Below are 13,878 nucleotides of genomic sequence, written 5' to 3' on the forward strand. Positions count from 1 at the left end.
AGGATTTTAAACCATATGCAAATACAATATTTTGCTTCCTAAACAGGCCTTTCTTTTTTTTTTTTTTTTCCCAACTCTGTACTGCTAAAATTTAACACTTCAGTTTTACTAGATGTCCAAAAATTGTTTACCAAACACAAAATGAATGTCCCAAATCAGTCCTCAAACTAATTAAAATCTTCCAATTACATCCCCAATATTGGATGCGAAGCTATTCTATTCAAATTTTCTTCAATTTAAGTTACATAATTTATAATTTGTATGCGATACACTTGATCAATGTTTTATTAATTCATCTTGTTTTATCAGAAAAATAATTTCAAAACCTAATTTTTACTCAGATGTTAACTCAGAAATTAAGTCAACAATTTATCCAAACAAAAATAAAACTCGAAGTATAATTGAAAGACTATTACTATAGTTAAGCCTTTGTAATTTTTACCAATATTTGTTCTAAATTCAGACTGGAAATACATGCACCGGTTCCTTTATACAAATTAAAGCTGGTTTGGAGGTTTCTCTTACTAATTTGAGTACTTGATCCATAATTGAAAGCTCTTCCTGTGCTGTCAAACTCAATCGAAAAATCTGCATGCACGAATTAAGGAGAACCACATATCTCCAGCCTAGCAATTTAATGTTAGTTGTTAGTAATTTAATTGATATGGGGCCATTGACCCCATTGCCTCTTCCATGGTCACACACGCAACCGTCATTGAGACATTTGAAATTGAATCACTATAAAATCCGAATGAGAATTCTCTTCGGATTTTATTTGTAAGGATTTTGAAAATCTTTCAATCATATTCGTTCATTGTATATTGTGTGGTCAGTTTTTTTCAAGTACTGTTTATATTTAATTTTAAATAAAAAAATTTATAATGATTTATGATCATACAACAAACGATAAATGGATGTGATTGGAAGATATCCGAAATTTTTACAAAAAGGATCTAGAGAGGATCCTCATTCATAACACCCCGATGTTCACATGTAAGTCCTTCATAACATTCAACCTTACAAAAAAGAATTTCAAACCTAACATTATAAAATAAGGATGTGTTTGCTGCATCGGACTATTTCGGATTAGACTAATTTCTGAGACAAAATTGAACTAGGCTTAACTTTAACTAAGCAGAATAAAAATAATGAAGTATTTAGCATAGTGCCTGACTAAGTCGCAAACTAAAATATTTTAGACCCAGTATTTTTGTTCAGAGGAAAACAGAAATTTAAGAAACAAATGTAACACCCGGTTGTCCCACCATCCAGCAAAACCATTTCTATATACAACTAAGCAATTAAAATATGTCTTCCCTCACAACGAAGCAAGTCAGTCATTCGATTCCATGAGCACTAGTGCTATTCCAGGGAAAGGAACAACAAATGAGAGAGGAAAAGGCCACCAATTTAATCAAACAATTGGATGATCCAACTAGAACAAATGGAGCATCCCAATACTAAATTAACACAGTACACACCAGAACAAGGTAAATTGCTTAATTGTACATTCTACAATTTTTTTACAATAAACTCTGGAAAATTACTAACCGCCTCAATCATCCGAGCTATATTCACTCGATTCAGGAAAAACTGCAACAGCAGCGCAGCAACACAACTCTTCATCCTTTAGGAGGAGACAGGTTCCATCTGAATTCCATTTTAAATCAACTATGCTAAATTGTGGTTGCGGCAAGATGCTCACATAGTAGGCACCATCAAGAGTCCACATGTACAGATGAGAATTCCCATGAAAAACATGACGAGTGCACGTAGTCCAGTGCAACAAACATGGGAACGGACTAACTATTAGCGCGGTCCAGTGAAGTCTATTGAAGGTAAACAAACACACACTAAAGGATTAAGTACAAAAATTGAACAAAAAAACAAAAGGATTAAGTACAAATAACTATTCAACTTTTAGAATAATTCCAAATTGATCTAAATCTTTTAAAATATTCTAAATAGCTATATATCGTTTTAAAGTGGTCATTCATTAGAACACCAGTATTCAGTGATGACATCACAATCTTTAATAGATAATGTCATTAATATTATAAGTGATGGTGCGAACGAATACTGAAATTAATTTTTACTACTGAAGCTAATTTTTACGAACACGTCATTTATAGGAGTGATGATGAATCCCCAAATGGACTCCTCTTTGTCTAGCTAAAAGGAATTGTTTTAGAGATCGATATTTTGCTTTTGCTGAAGATCGCTATACTATTGTATTTTCTTAGTTTTCCAAGTAACTAGTGACTTTCCAAAAATTGTACAACATCCACTGGTACAACTTCTAGTGTCTCGACACCTTGCCAACAAAAATCACACAACCAAGGCTTCTCCCTTGAGGCGGAAGCTTGCAAGCTTTCATCCGATAAGGCGGTTGCTGACTATTATAATGGTGCCTGTTTTGTTCTTGGAATTAGGACTAGTAGTCACAGCACGACTCCAAGTAGCGTAGTTGTCTCCATTCGAAAATTTGGACACACCAATGTGATTTCTAGGGAATGTATTATGTGGTCCAACAGACCAGTGAGACTTCCAGTCTGCTCTCCAGGATGATATTTCTTCCATTGAAAGGAAAAACAAAATTGTTGGCAATGTATGCAAATAATATAAAGGAATTCGATTAGGATCATACTTAGCGAAATTAACGAATTCTGAATCATCATTTTGTTCTGACAAACTGTTGCACGAACCACGAATAAGAGCATCACCAAAGAAAGGATTCAGTTGCCTCTAGCCCTGCTAGATTGCCTACATACTTTGTGATACACGATGAAGAGAGTGAAGACAACAGCACTGCTGTGCACGCTGGGAAGAAGCAGCAGCAGCAGTTCCCTTCTAGAAATTCCTCCATTTGAAATTACTATATTTCCCTCCAACTTTACTCGTTTATAATTTCTTCATTACAACTCTGTTTCGTGAATGGTTTTCCGCGTTCGTGGAATTAAGCTCTATCAGAAAATACTAAGAGTAACCGTGAAAGATGTATGGATTTTTAATGACTATTTACGAAAATTCAAACTTTGTAACTACTTAATTAAAGCTCTAAATTAACGAAAATAAATTTGCATAATTACGAAATACAAAAAATTAAATATTGAAATTTGGGGACGGGATTTCATACTTAGTGTGGCATGTGTTTTTTCTTCAGTATCGTTAGGACAAGACATGGACAATTACAAAACAATAAACTTGTTTTAAATATTACTACCATTAAGATATTGTGAGGTAAAGCATGGGCAGCAATTACTTTCGTGTGCGTACCTTATATTTAGTAATGGACAATTCTGCTTGTCCCCGGTCCATCTTCAATGTTGACTTTGTTTCCCTTTTCGACTTGTTTTCGACTCCTCTTTTCTTTTAACTTGAACTGGATATTTAACCTCCTCTCTGTGAGAACTCCTACCTCCCTATTTACTTTCTTTTCTTTTTTGACCACGGCTACCTTCCTCCGACATCAACACCTTGTCAATCAGATCTGAAACTTAAAAAAAAAAAAAAAAAAAAAAAAAAAAACCAGAGCTTTTTTGGACACTATAGAAGTGTCGTATCTTTGGCTTCACTATCCAAAATAATACTGGATTCGGTGGTTGAAGCCACCTTTTTAATATGTAAGATTGAGGCAGCAACTCTATTTGTTTCATTCTCAAATAGACCAATATGTACCGACAAGGAATTCTGTGAAATTCCATCTCTTTGCAGCTAAATTTAGCAATATCTAAGACCGTATCAATTACCATCTTCTTTGTCTTTGTCACCTATGCAGCTTTCTCAAGTACTTCATACACTTCCTCATTCCCATCCGCTGACTTCTCCCTCAAGAAACAAGTTATACTCTTCAATTCCTCCACTTAAAGCCTTTCAAACATAAACCTAGTGTGCAATTTGGGCATTTGAGCATCCATCGTGGTGCGAAACAACGTAAGAAGGACACAGTTTTCATCATTATGGTCTTTCTGATGTTGGCGTCCAAGGGGTCGATTAAAATGAATGATGAATTCAATCAAAGACTACTTTATATGAACATATTGCTTGAAAAAGGAATAAGAACACTATACATGTTAACTGCTCAACATTCTGATAGAAAAAGTGTGCTTACAAAATGCTGAAACCTAAGCCAAGATTCATCGGCTCACCCAACATAACTTTAAGGAATTCTTCAAACAATCACTCAAAGCTCTCGATTTTTTATTTTTCAGGAATGCACAACCCAATGCCGTGGTTTGATCATGATTATTCACCCTTAACAAAGATGCAAATATCATCTTGTCCACATTGATATTGAATGTAGTGTCAAACACAAGCACATCCCCAAAATGGTTATAACCACATCTTGACTTAGCATCCGTCCAAAAGAAATTTATAAGTATTCCGCCTTAATTCATTCTCCATCTTGAAATAAAATGACTTGTTTCTTTTTCTCATCATCAAAATTCTCTTTGAGCATTTCCGCATCATACGCTCAATTAGATGAGCACGCAATTATTGTTCGGCATTATACATATCCTTGGGGTGCAACCAATATTTTCAATTCCTCCACTTTGCACCTCTAATAAACCCACTTGTATACTTATGGAAATATTCGTCTGCGCACATTGTTCAATCATCACCTTCTTTTCCTCTGAAACCCAATGATGAGATTCAAATAAGTGTGCTGCACTTGCCATAAGGTGGTTGTGTCCTTCGTTGAAAACTATTCAGCAAACTTATCTTGACCAATTCCCCTATATAGCACAAGTTTCGCCTGGCAGTCACTTCTAGCATCTCCCCTCCTCCGTTTCTGATTAGTTTGAGATTATCATCTATCCTCTTTTTGCCTTGTTCACTACAAACAAATTTTTTGTTTTATAATAAGGTTTAATAGAAACAAACTCTTTATTTTCTAGATTAGGTCAGGGAAACTATGAAGCAACAATGTTAGGGCAACGTATTGAATAAGTACTCTATGACTACACTAGATATTTCTAGTCGTTTAATTTAGTATCTTATGAAAATTTAAAAGAAAAGTGTTTTATGCACACTTTTTTCCTCATTTTGTATACCTTTGTTTATTTATATTGTGATTCACTTTGCTTTATTCAATTCAAACGTCAATAATGAATAAAGATATGCATACAAAGAGAAAAAGATATTCAACCCCCCCCCCCCCCCCCCCATCCACCCTTCTGTTTGAAATAATTTTTTCATTACGGAGCAAAATGGAGATCATGGGTCAAATAAATTGATTAAAGTATGGATGACGAGGATTTGATATGAGGTGGCAAGATAGTGGCTACCAAAACTGAAACATCAGTGGTGTATTTTTAGAATTTGGGGCATTGGGGATCACAGAGAAACTTGATGTTCTCGTGTTAATATAGCATGTTATATCATGTTCTATATTTTATAGTAAGGTTTTACCTAAAATTATGAAAAAGTTGATTTAGGAGCTCTCTAAGAAACTTGTATTCTAACGATACATTGTACTTTAGAGAGTCGTAAGGACTATGAGTCAATAATTATACTTTAGAGAGTTGTAAGGACTATGAGTCAATAATTAGGCAATATAAATTAATTATTTATTTTAGAACAATTACCATTAATTGTAGAGAGTCACTAGGCTCCTTTCTCATTCCCTACATTTAGGAGGTAGATAGGGAGCATGATTGGAGTTGATTTTTTTTAAACCTCTCTAAATTCTAGTTAGGAACTCATTTAGGGAGCCTATTGGAGATGCTCTTAAAGAAGATGATTGAAAAATGATATTTTCATGTATCACAGTCATGGGAAGAAATAAAATGAGTATTTCATTAAGTTTAGTTGAGAGTTTAGAATAAAATTGTGGAAGTTGATGTTCATACCAAAACCAATTCACATAAACTGAGGCCCAAAATCCTTTAAACAATTTAAGCCTGCATTTTATGAATGAAATATGCACACATACACACATCCAGAGAATTAACAATTTAGTTAAAAGATGCATCAATGTACACAGATATCACATAAGCATTGCTTCCCAAACACCAAAACCGAAAATGTAGTAAACAAAGCTCCAAATACAAATCACACTTTTACGACTAAACAATAACAAGTCAACAGAAGCATAACATGCCTTGGAATATGGATTTCTGGAATAGCTTTTCAATTGAGGCCGCATCTTGCAGACTTATATCAAACAAGTTGAGATCGGCCACGGAAGCAAGGCTTATAGCATTACCACCTTAATCATGCATCGTTGTCATCATCATCTTCTTGTTCTTTCCCCAATGGCTCTGCTATTTGTAGTCTTTTTGTCTTGGATCACTTTGGAGTAACCCATCAGGAGAAATCCTTAACTTGATCGGCTGGCAATCCTCGACAATTGACGGGACTTTGACAATGCAATTTCCTGTGCAGAAAGCCTTACAGAGTTGGAAGATTAGAACGTTCAAAATGTTGTAGGCAACTAAAACTAATCTCAGTTTCTGAATCATCTTCGTTGCTTGCCACTATTTCTACCATTCTTTCACACGACTTAACTTCCATATTCTTGAGTTGCTGCAAATTCTTAGCCACAGAATAAGTTACTGAGTATTGCAGTCCGTGATAATCCAATATAATCAAAGTGTTAGATTCCGTAAGGATATTAAAGTTGAAGTTAGATTTTCTAATCTGCCGCAGCTTTTCAGCTTTAGAACTTCCAAGTTTGGAAAAACGGGGCCCCCTGGTTGGGAGTTTTCCTTTCCTAGATGCATCAGCTTTGGCATATCAATGAGCCATAAATCCTTTACATGTGGGACGATGTATTCCCCCCCTACTACTTCCTTGGTGGTCGTGGATTCTCTAAATTCTTTATATGCATCAGCTCCGGCAAATCCTAATTCTTTACAAGGAGCTGAAATCCATAGAGCGTTTCATGATTCTCTAAATTCTCAAAGAAAACATCTCCTGAGGTTTATCGAGTTTTCACGAAACCTTCTCACGTTTGAGACATTACACAAACATCCCCTCACATTTTAATTCTCTTTCATATAATCCCTTAAGTCAAATTATGAATCTACTAATTTACCCTTATTAACTACTTGAAACTAATAAAACAATTTTATAATTATATAAAATAAATTATACAACATTAAACACTTAAAAAACAAGAAGAAGACCATGTGGACAAAACAAATTAAGAAAAATTAATTAATTATTACTTTGAAAATAATATTTCATTAAAAAAAGAGGTTGTTCATCTTCTTCACTCCCTCTCACTTGATCGAGCAACCACCTCCATCTCCATGTCCTCATTCTTCCTCCATCACCACCACCAATTCAAACTTTCAACAATCCAAAAAACAATCATTGTCTAATAAAATAATAATTTGGTAATCAAAATCAAATCCCTACTATTTGATTCCACACGAATTTATGAAGAACAAATCATAGAAACGGCGGAGAAGGATTTGCGGAAGCGGGTGAAGTCGGGGGACTGGATGACTATGGAGGGGGATTGGAAATGGGAGGGAGGGGAGATTTTGGGGGATTGAGAGGCGATTTTTTTTGTGGGGGGGGGGGGGGGGGGGGACTTGTCCACATGGTTTTTTTTTTTTTTTTTTTTTAAGTAGTTACATTATGTTTGGATAAAGAAATTTAAGATTACTAAGAAATTATAAAATGACGAAAATTGAAATGACGAGATTTTATTTTTTAGAATTTGTGAATTTTCTTATTTGGTTAACTTAAAAAAAACAATGAAATTAAATACGAAATTTATTATTTTTAGACTCTCAATCATAGAAATTGAAAAATGACACATATTTACATGGAATTTAAACTTGGGAATTGGAGATCCCCAATTGCAAGTTTTTTTTTTCACTCGAAAATTCTAAATTTCTATGCGTATGAATCCAAATAAGGGAATTGGTGCATATTAATTTATAAATTCTAGGGGAAACTTGAAATAGGTCCAATTTTATAGCCCAACATTAGGATTAGTCCAATTTTTAGTTACTTTTGACTTAGCTCCAATGACTAGGATTCCATGTCAACAATTTTTCTGATTAGGTTGATTTTTTTGTATTGTTATTACTATTTTACCCTCCTATAGATTTTGCACGTTCTCCATATATTTCCCATGTTTTAAATTTTTATCAGAATTCAAATTCATTGTTCAGTGGTCCTTCATCTTTCTCCCAGATTTCTTGATAACAATTTTTGAATTTGAATTTCTTATCAATCTATTTTTAAGGAAGGCTTAATCACTTTTAACTTTCTAGTAAGTTTCTATACAAATTACATGTGTTTATACGTGCATATTTCTTCAGAAGACCTATTCTCTAGGTACAGTTTTTATGATCGTGTTTTTCCTTCGTGGTTTGTCGATACTCAACCTTCTCCATCTATCAAAGGGCTAAAACACATCAAATTGAATGCCAATTAACTTTCAAGTCAGGTATATTATAATTGCTTTCCACTTTATTGTTGTTTGCTATGCGAATTCAAAACATGAAGACTTTATCCTAATCCCCCTAATCCCTTTCTATCATCTCTCATTGACATGCTTCTTTCACTTTTTATTAAAAAAAAAAAAAAAAAAAAACCAATGCACAAAAGGTGTTTGATGTTATGCCTCTTTGAAAAGTGTACTCTTTAATTTCCAGTAGAAATTTATTGTTCGCTTATTGTCACTATCCTTGTCACTTATTCTAGATTTCGAGCCGCCTGATGATAGCAAAAGGAAGAAATTCATTGTGATTGGAGTTGTTTCAGCATTATTCCTCATTTTCTTGATTTTGGGCATTCTTTGGTGGAAAGGCTGTTTACTTGAAGCTGTTTCCACCGTTTTTCCAGAAGCACCACATGCATTTTGCATGTTTCATTTGAAATTGAATATACAAAGTAAATATCCAAAGCAGATGGGTTCTGGTTATGGTGAAGTCGTTGCTAACCTGTTCCAAAAATGTTGTTACGCTCCATCCCAACTTGTGTTCGATCGGGAAATGAAAACTCTCATCAAGGATGGTGGTACAATAATTCAGAAATTTTTGCAAAACACACCCAAAGAAAACTGGTCCAATGCATACTTCAGGGGGAAAAAAATATGGTGAGATGTGCTCTAATATTGCAGAATCCTTCAATTCTTGGATTTTGGATAAACGCAAGATGCCAACTTACCAAATGATTGATAACATACGTGTGAAGTTGATGGAGATGACTTCTGATAGGCAACGTGAAGCCGAAAGATGGACCTCACCAATATGCCCAACAATGGATGACGAAATGATGAAAATGGTTGAAGTTGGAAGACATTGGAATGTGTGTCATTCAAGTGAACATATTTTGAAGTCAGAGATGAGTATTCTGTCATGGTGGACTTGCAAAGTCATACTTGTTCTTGTTATCAATGGCAAATTAAAGGGTTCCCTTGTGCACATGCTTTGGCAGCTATTTTGAAAGATGTAGGTAACCCATATGATTATGTCGAAGATTATTTCACAACAGATTTCTATAAGTCTTTTTATTCATATCCCATCATTCCTGTACCTGATATTGAAAAGGATGAACAATCTATGAGTCAGGAGTTTGTGATAGAACCCCCATTGACAAAGAGGTCCCCAGGTAGACCAAAAGTTAAAAGACTAAAATCTGTTAGGGAAGAAACACGCCCCAACAAGTGCAGTAGGTGTGGTGATGCTACACGCCACAACCGGAAAACTTGCAACGCCCCTATTTGACATACATCTCCATTGCCATTTGGATTTTTTTTTTTTCAAATATATGAACACATGTTTTTTCTTTTCTTTTTTTATCAATGTAATAAAATGATGCCTTCGACTTTTTAGTTTACTCATATTCTTCTTTTTCCAGTATCTACTTACATGTCATATGACTTATGCAATCTATGAAGACAATATATTTATTATGCTATCATTACTAAACCTTCCAAATCAAACCTATATATAACAAGCAGCCATAAGATGTTAAATTTTATCCTACCTATCAATTTGGCTTACAATATAAACTACCTATCCTTGTAGAATATGATTTTTACATTCACCATTAGTTGTGCAGGTATATTACTTTTTGGGACAGTTTTAAACTACCTAACATGGAGGAAAATTACCGACAACCATTTTTTAATAGATTATTTTTGCAAAAATTTGTCTAAAGCGGAGGTTATTTAACTATTTGATTGTTATTGTGAACACTTCATTGTGTTTTTAGCAACACCATGCTTGTCTAGTTTTACTGTCACAATTTTTTTTTCAATTAAACAATGTCAAATTTACTCCAGTATTGCTATTATGGAAAGAGATTTTTGTGAATATATTGATAAAATAAAAATCTTAAAGTATATTAAGTTGGGGAAGCAAAAAATCCAACATGTAGCAAAAAATCCCACTTATATTGTATTTAAACTACCCAACATGTAGGAAAATTTATAGCTTACAATACCTGTTCTCCAGGTACACCCAAACTTACAATACCTGTTCTCCAGGTACACCCAAACTTACAATACCTGTTCTCCAGGTATACCGGGAAGCCAGAACTAGATCTTCGCCTATTCTGTTTTCATCATATACTGGGAGAAAATTTATAGCTTTCATAGCTTCATACGGATTTAGGATTCAAAACAAAGTTTCCGCTGGACACGAACGCAAACTAATTTGAAAGATGGGAGGATAAGGTTTTTGAATAGACAAAGAGATTAATCTGCAAGAGACCTGATAAAGGGGTCTAATGGCAATTGTTGTAATTTTGTTGGTAAATTATGTGCATTTTAATTGCTGACATGGATGATTGTTGTACTTACTAGCCCCCACTTATGCTTATGTAATATAAGTGGATTCCATTCAAAACAGGCTTATAAAATTGGACCCATATCAAAAGATCCCTTCTTTTATTTGTGTTTGTAGTGATGTAATTCAGGTTCTGTTTATTGTGATTTTAAATCAAATGCCTTACTTCGTCTAAATTTACTACAAAATCTAATATGTATCTTGCGGGAAATGGTAAATAGGTCATTCTCGGAATGACATGAAATTAGTTATAGATGGCATAAAAAGAGGGGTTACTTCATTCGAAGAATTTATTTTGGTGAGGGAACTTTGAGCTGATTAGGTGAAGAACAAAATTGTCTTATAACATGCTTCTCATTTATTTTAAAAATGGATTGGATCCTATAAATATTTTAGGCATTGACTATAGATAAGGCGGTTGTATTGCCACTCTAAGATAAGGCAGTTGTTTTTTTTCAAAATGAATTATCTGATACACATACAAAACTATCTGAACTAAAGTATAATCTGGGACTTTTACCGTCTATCTGTACATGATTGTTTCTTCATTGCTTCATTGTAGGTGAGAACGTTATGCGAGAAAGTAAAGGAAATTCTAATGGGTGAAAGCAATGCTCAGGTGAAAATTTTGGTTTCTTTAGTCTCTTATTATATACGTTACATTACATATTTCACTGTTATTGCATTTGGTATGGGAAAAAAGCGTCATTATTGTCTTTCATTTTGAATTGGTGACGCTGGTGTAGATCTTTCAAATTGTATGGGTAGACACTTATTATTATTTATTTGCATGCCTGTGAAAATGCCAGTGACAATTTGTGGCGATATTCATGGGCAATTTCATGACCTTGCAGAGCTTTTTTGATTGGAGCGTTTTATTGCTTGCAATTTTGGATTACTTCAAATTATGAATGAAAAGGCGTTTTTTTATTTTTTATTTTTTTTATTTTTTACAACATTGTTGAGAGTGGGTTTTGCTTAAACTTTCGAGTTCTAAGTTTATATCATGACATTTGATATGGTTTCATTTATTTTGTGAAATTAGATACTTTTCTGTGCACATTTTCCCTTACAGTTAAGTCAATTGATTGCTCATTTGGCTGTAAATTTGACATTAGTGAATTCTGGACTTCAATTTCAATGATTACCCAGTATTAATTGGTTATTGATTAGCATTTGTTTTCTGGAATATGGACTCTGAACAGTTCAAAGGTTTTGGGAAAGGAGTGCTTTTTAATCAGGCCAATTGGGTCCTCCTGGCAATACAATGTCGAAATTTTTTAAATCCGAGTCCGAGAGATTTGGCAAGATGCAAATAAGTTGTGATTGGTAAGGTAATATCATCCTAAAATATTTTTCAAAGCAATTTACTTATTTGCATTTTTCAGCTTTATGTGTCCAAGATTTTTCAAGTGTTAATGAGGACCTTGAAATGTAATACATGCCATATGAGATAAGTTCACTGTAAGAAATGCCAACATATCTTTTGCATAATCACATTTATATGGGGCACTTATACAATAGTTCTCTTGCACAAAAAATCTCTAACGATGTCAATTTATAAAGGGCAGTTATACATGATATATTGGCATTTCTTACAATTTAAGAGAGCTACCATTCACATTCACATACACCATATTGATCATTTACATATCCTTTGCTTCATAGACAATTTCTGAAATTCCTTTTCTTTTTCTCTCCTAATTTCAGTCAACGATGCTGACAGAAGATTTACGGAGTTGAGTACCAGGATGAGGAGACTAGGAATGAGTTTTGGCTCTTAATAATTGCTGCTCTGTTGCTTGGAATTATCAGTGCTTTCAGTTCGACTTCAACAATACTATATGTGCATCTTGAAGTTTAGGAATATAATTTACATTTCAGAATTTAATTTATTTTAAGTGTTCTGCTAAAACACAAACTTTGAGACTTGGTGGTGGCCTGCACTTTGGAGCCACAACTAAGACCAAGGGGTTGATTAGTTATACTACTAAAGTTACATAATGCCACTTCGCAGTTGGAAATTAACGAACTATATTTCTTGATATGTTTTTATGTATGACAACTTTTTAGGTGCTGCAGTTTTGTTTTGGTTTTTCATTCTTTCTGTGAATTTCAATTGTAGTAGGATTGAATCATTTAAATTGTGGGATTGTTTTGTTTGATGGGTTTCAACTTTCAATTGTGTTTTCATTTATATGGTACTAATGTAGTTAAGGTTGGTGCATTGAAGTCCCGCAACAATGCGCAGGCATATTTACCAGTGCTCTCTATTTTGTAGTGAAGTTTTAGCTAAAACTATACAAAAAAATCATTTTAGGAGCTCTCTGAAAAAATTGTACTCCAACCAGTGAAATCTAGCTTTCTTTCCGAACGAAAAAGAAAAATACACACGTACGCACATCCAGTTAAAAAATGCGATTCCATTGATCCGATTTTAGTAAAGAATAAGAAGCACTCTCTAGTACAAAGCAGTTTCAGTAGACAAGTGCATACAAGCACCACTTCAAATGCTTCAATGTTTTACAGAAATCACACTAGCATTATTTCCCAAACAACCAATACCGAAAATGTAGTGAACAAAGCTCCAAATACAAATCACACTTCTACCACGAAACACTAACAAGTCAACACAAGCATAACATGACTTGGAATATGTATCAGTGCCTACCCAAATCACACAAGTTTCTGGGATACCTTTTCAGTTGATGCCGTAGCTTGCAGGCTTATATCAAACAAGATGAGATCGGCCTCAGATACGAAGCTGGGCACAGACCGTTGAGGGGTGAACAGAGAATAGTCACAGCAACAAGAGAAATTAGAAAGAAGTATATGTTAGAGTATGAGTGTGATTCTCACAATTTAGTAATAATCATTGTTATTTCATATTGGTATAAAGAGGTCTTAATGTGTTTATAAGAGTTAATACAACTTTGGTTTGGATTGAAACTCTACTGTTGGCTTGAGAATAGAACTCATACTTGTACAAGGATTTGGTCTTGTATTCCTTGTAGGATTATTATAGGGTAATCCAGATTTTGTAGTATAAAAACCACAAGCCCCTGCTCTCACAAAAAAATACGCTCTTATTGTTCCAATTACCTATAACTTGGAGAGCATT

At 34.1% G+C, this 13,878-nt stretch overlaps 1 long non-coding RNA gene across 1 annotated transcript; it reads left to right on the top strand.

The window, feature by feature from the left end:
* Positions 1 to 11,245: 11,245 nt before the first annotated feature.
* On the top strand, positions 11,246 to 12,716 carry LOC148694482 (uncharacterized). The gene is made up of 3 exons (XR_015966267.1): positions 11,246 to 11,376; positions 11,963 to 12,091; positions 12,468 to 12,716. It is a non-coding gene; the product is annotated as an uncharacterized LOC148694482 (long non-coding RNA).
* Positions 12,717 to 13,878: the final 1,162 nt, after the last annotated feature.

Source organism: Pyrus communis, chromosome 9, assembly GCF_041283825.1.
Source record: "Pyrus communis isolate YQ-2024b chromosome 9, ASM4128382v1, whole genome shotgun sequence".
NCBI lineage: Eukaryota > Viridiplantae > Streptophyta > Magnoliopsida > Rosales > Rosaceae > Pyrus > Pyrus communis.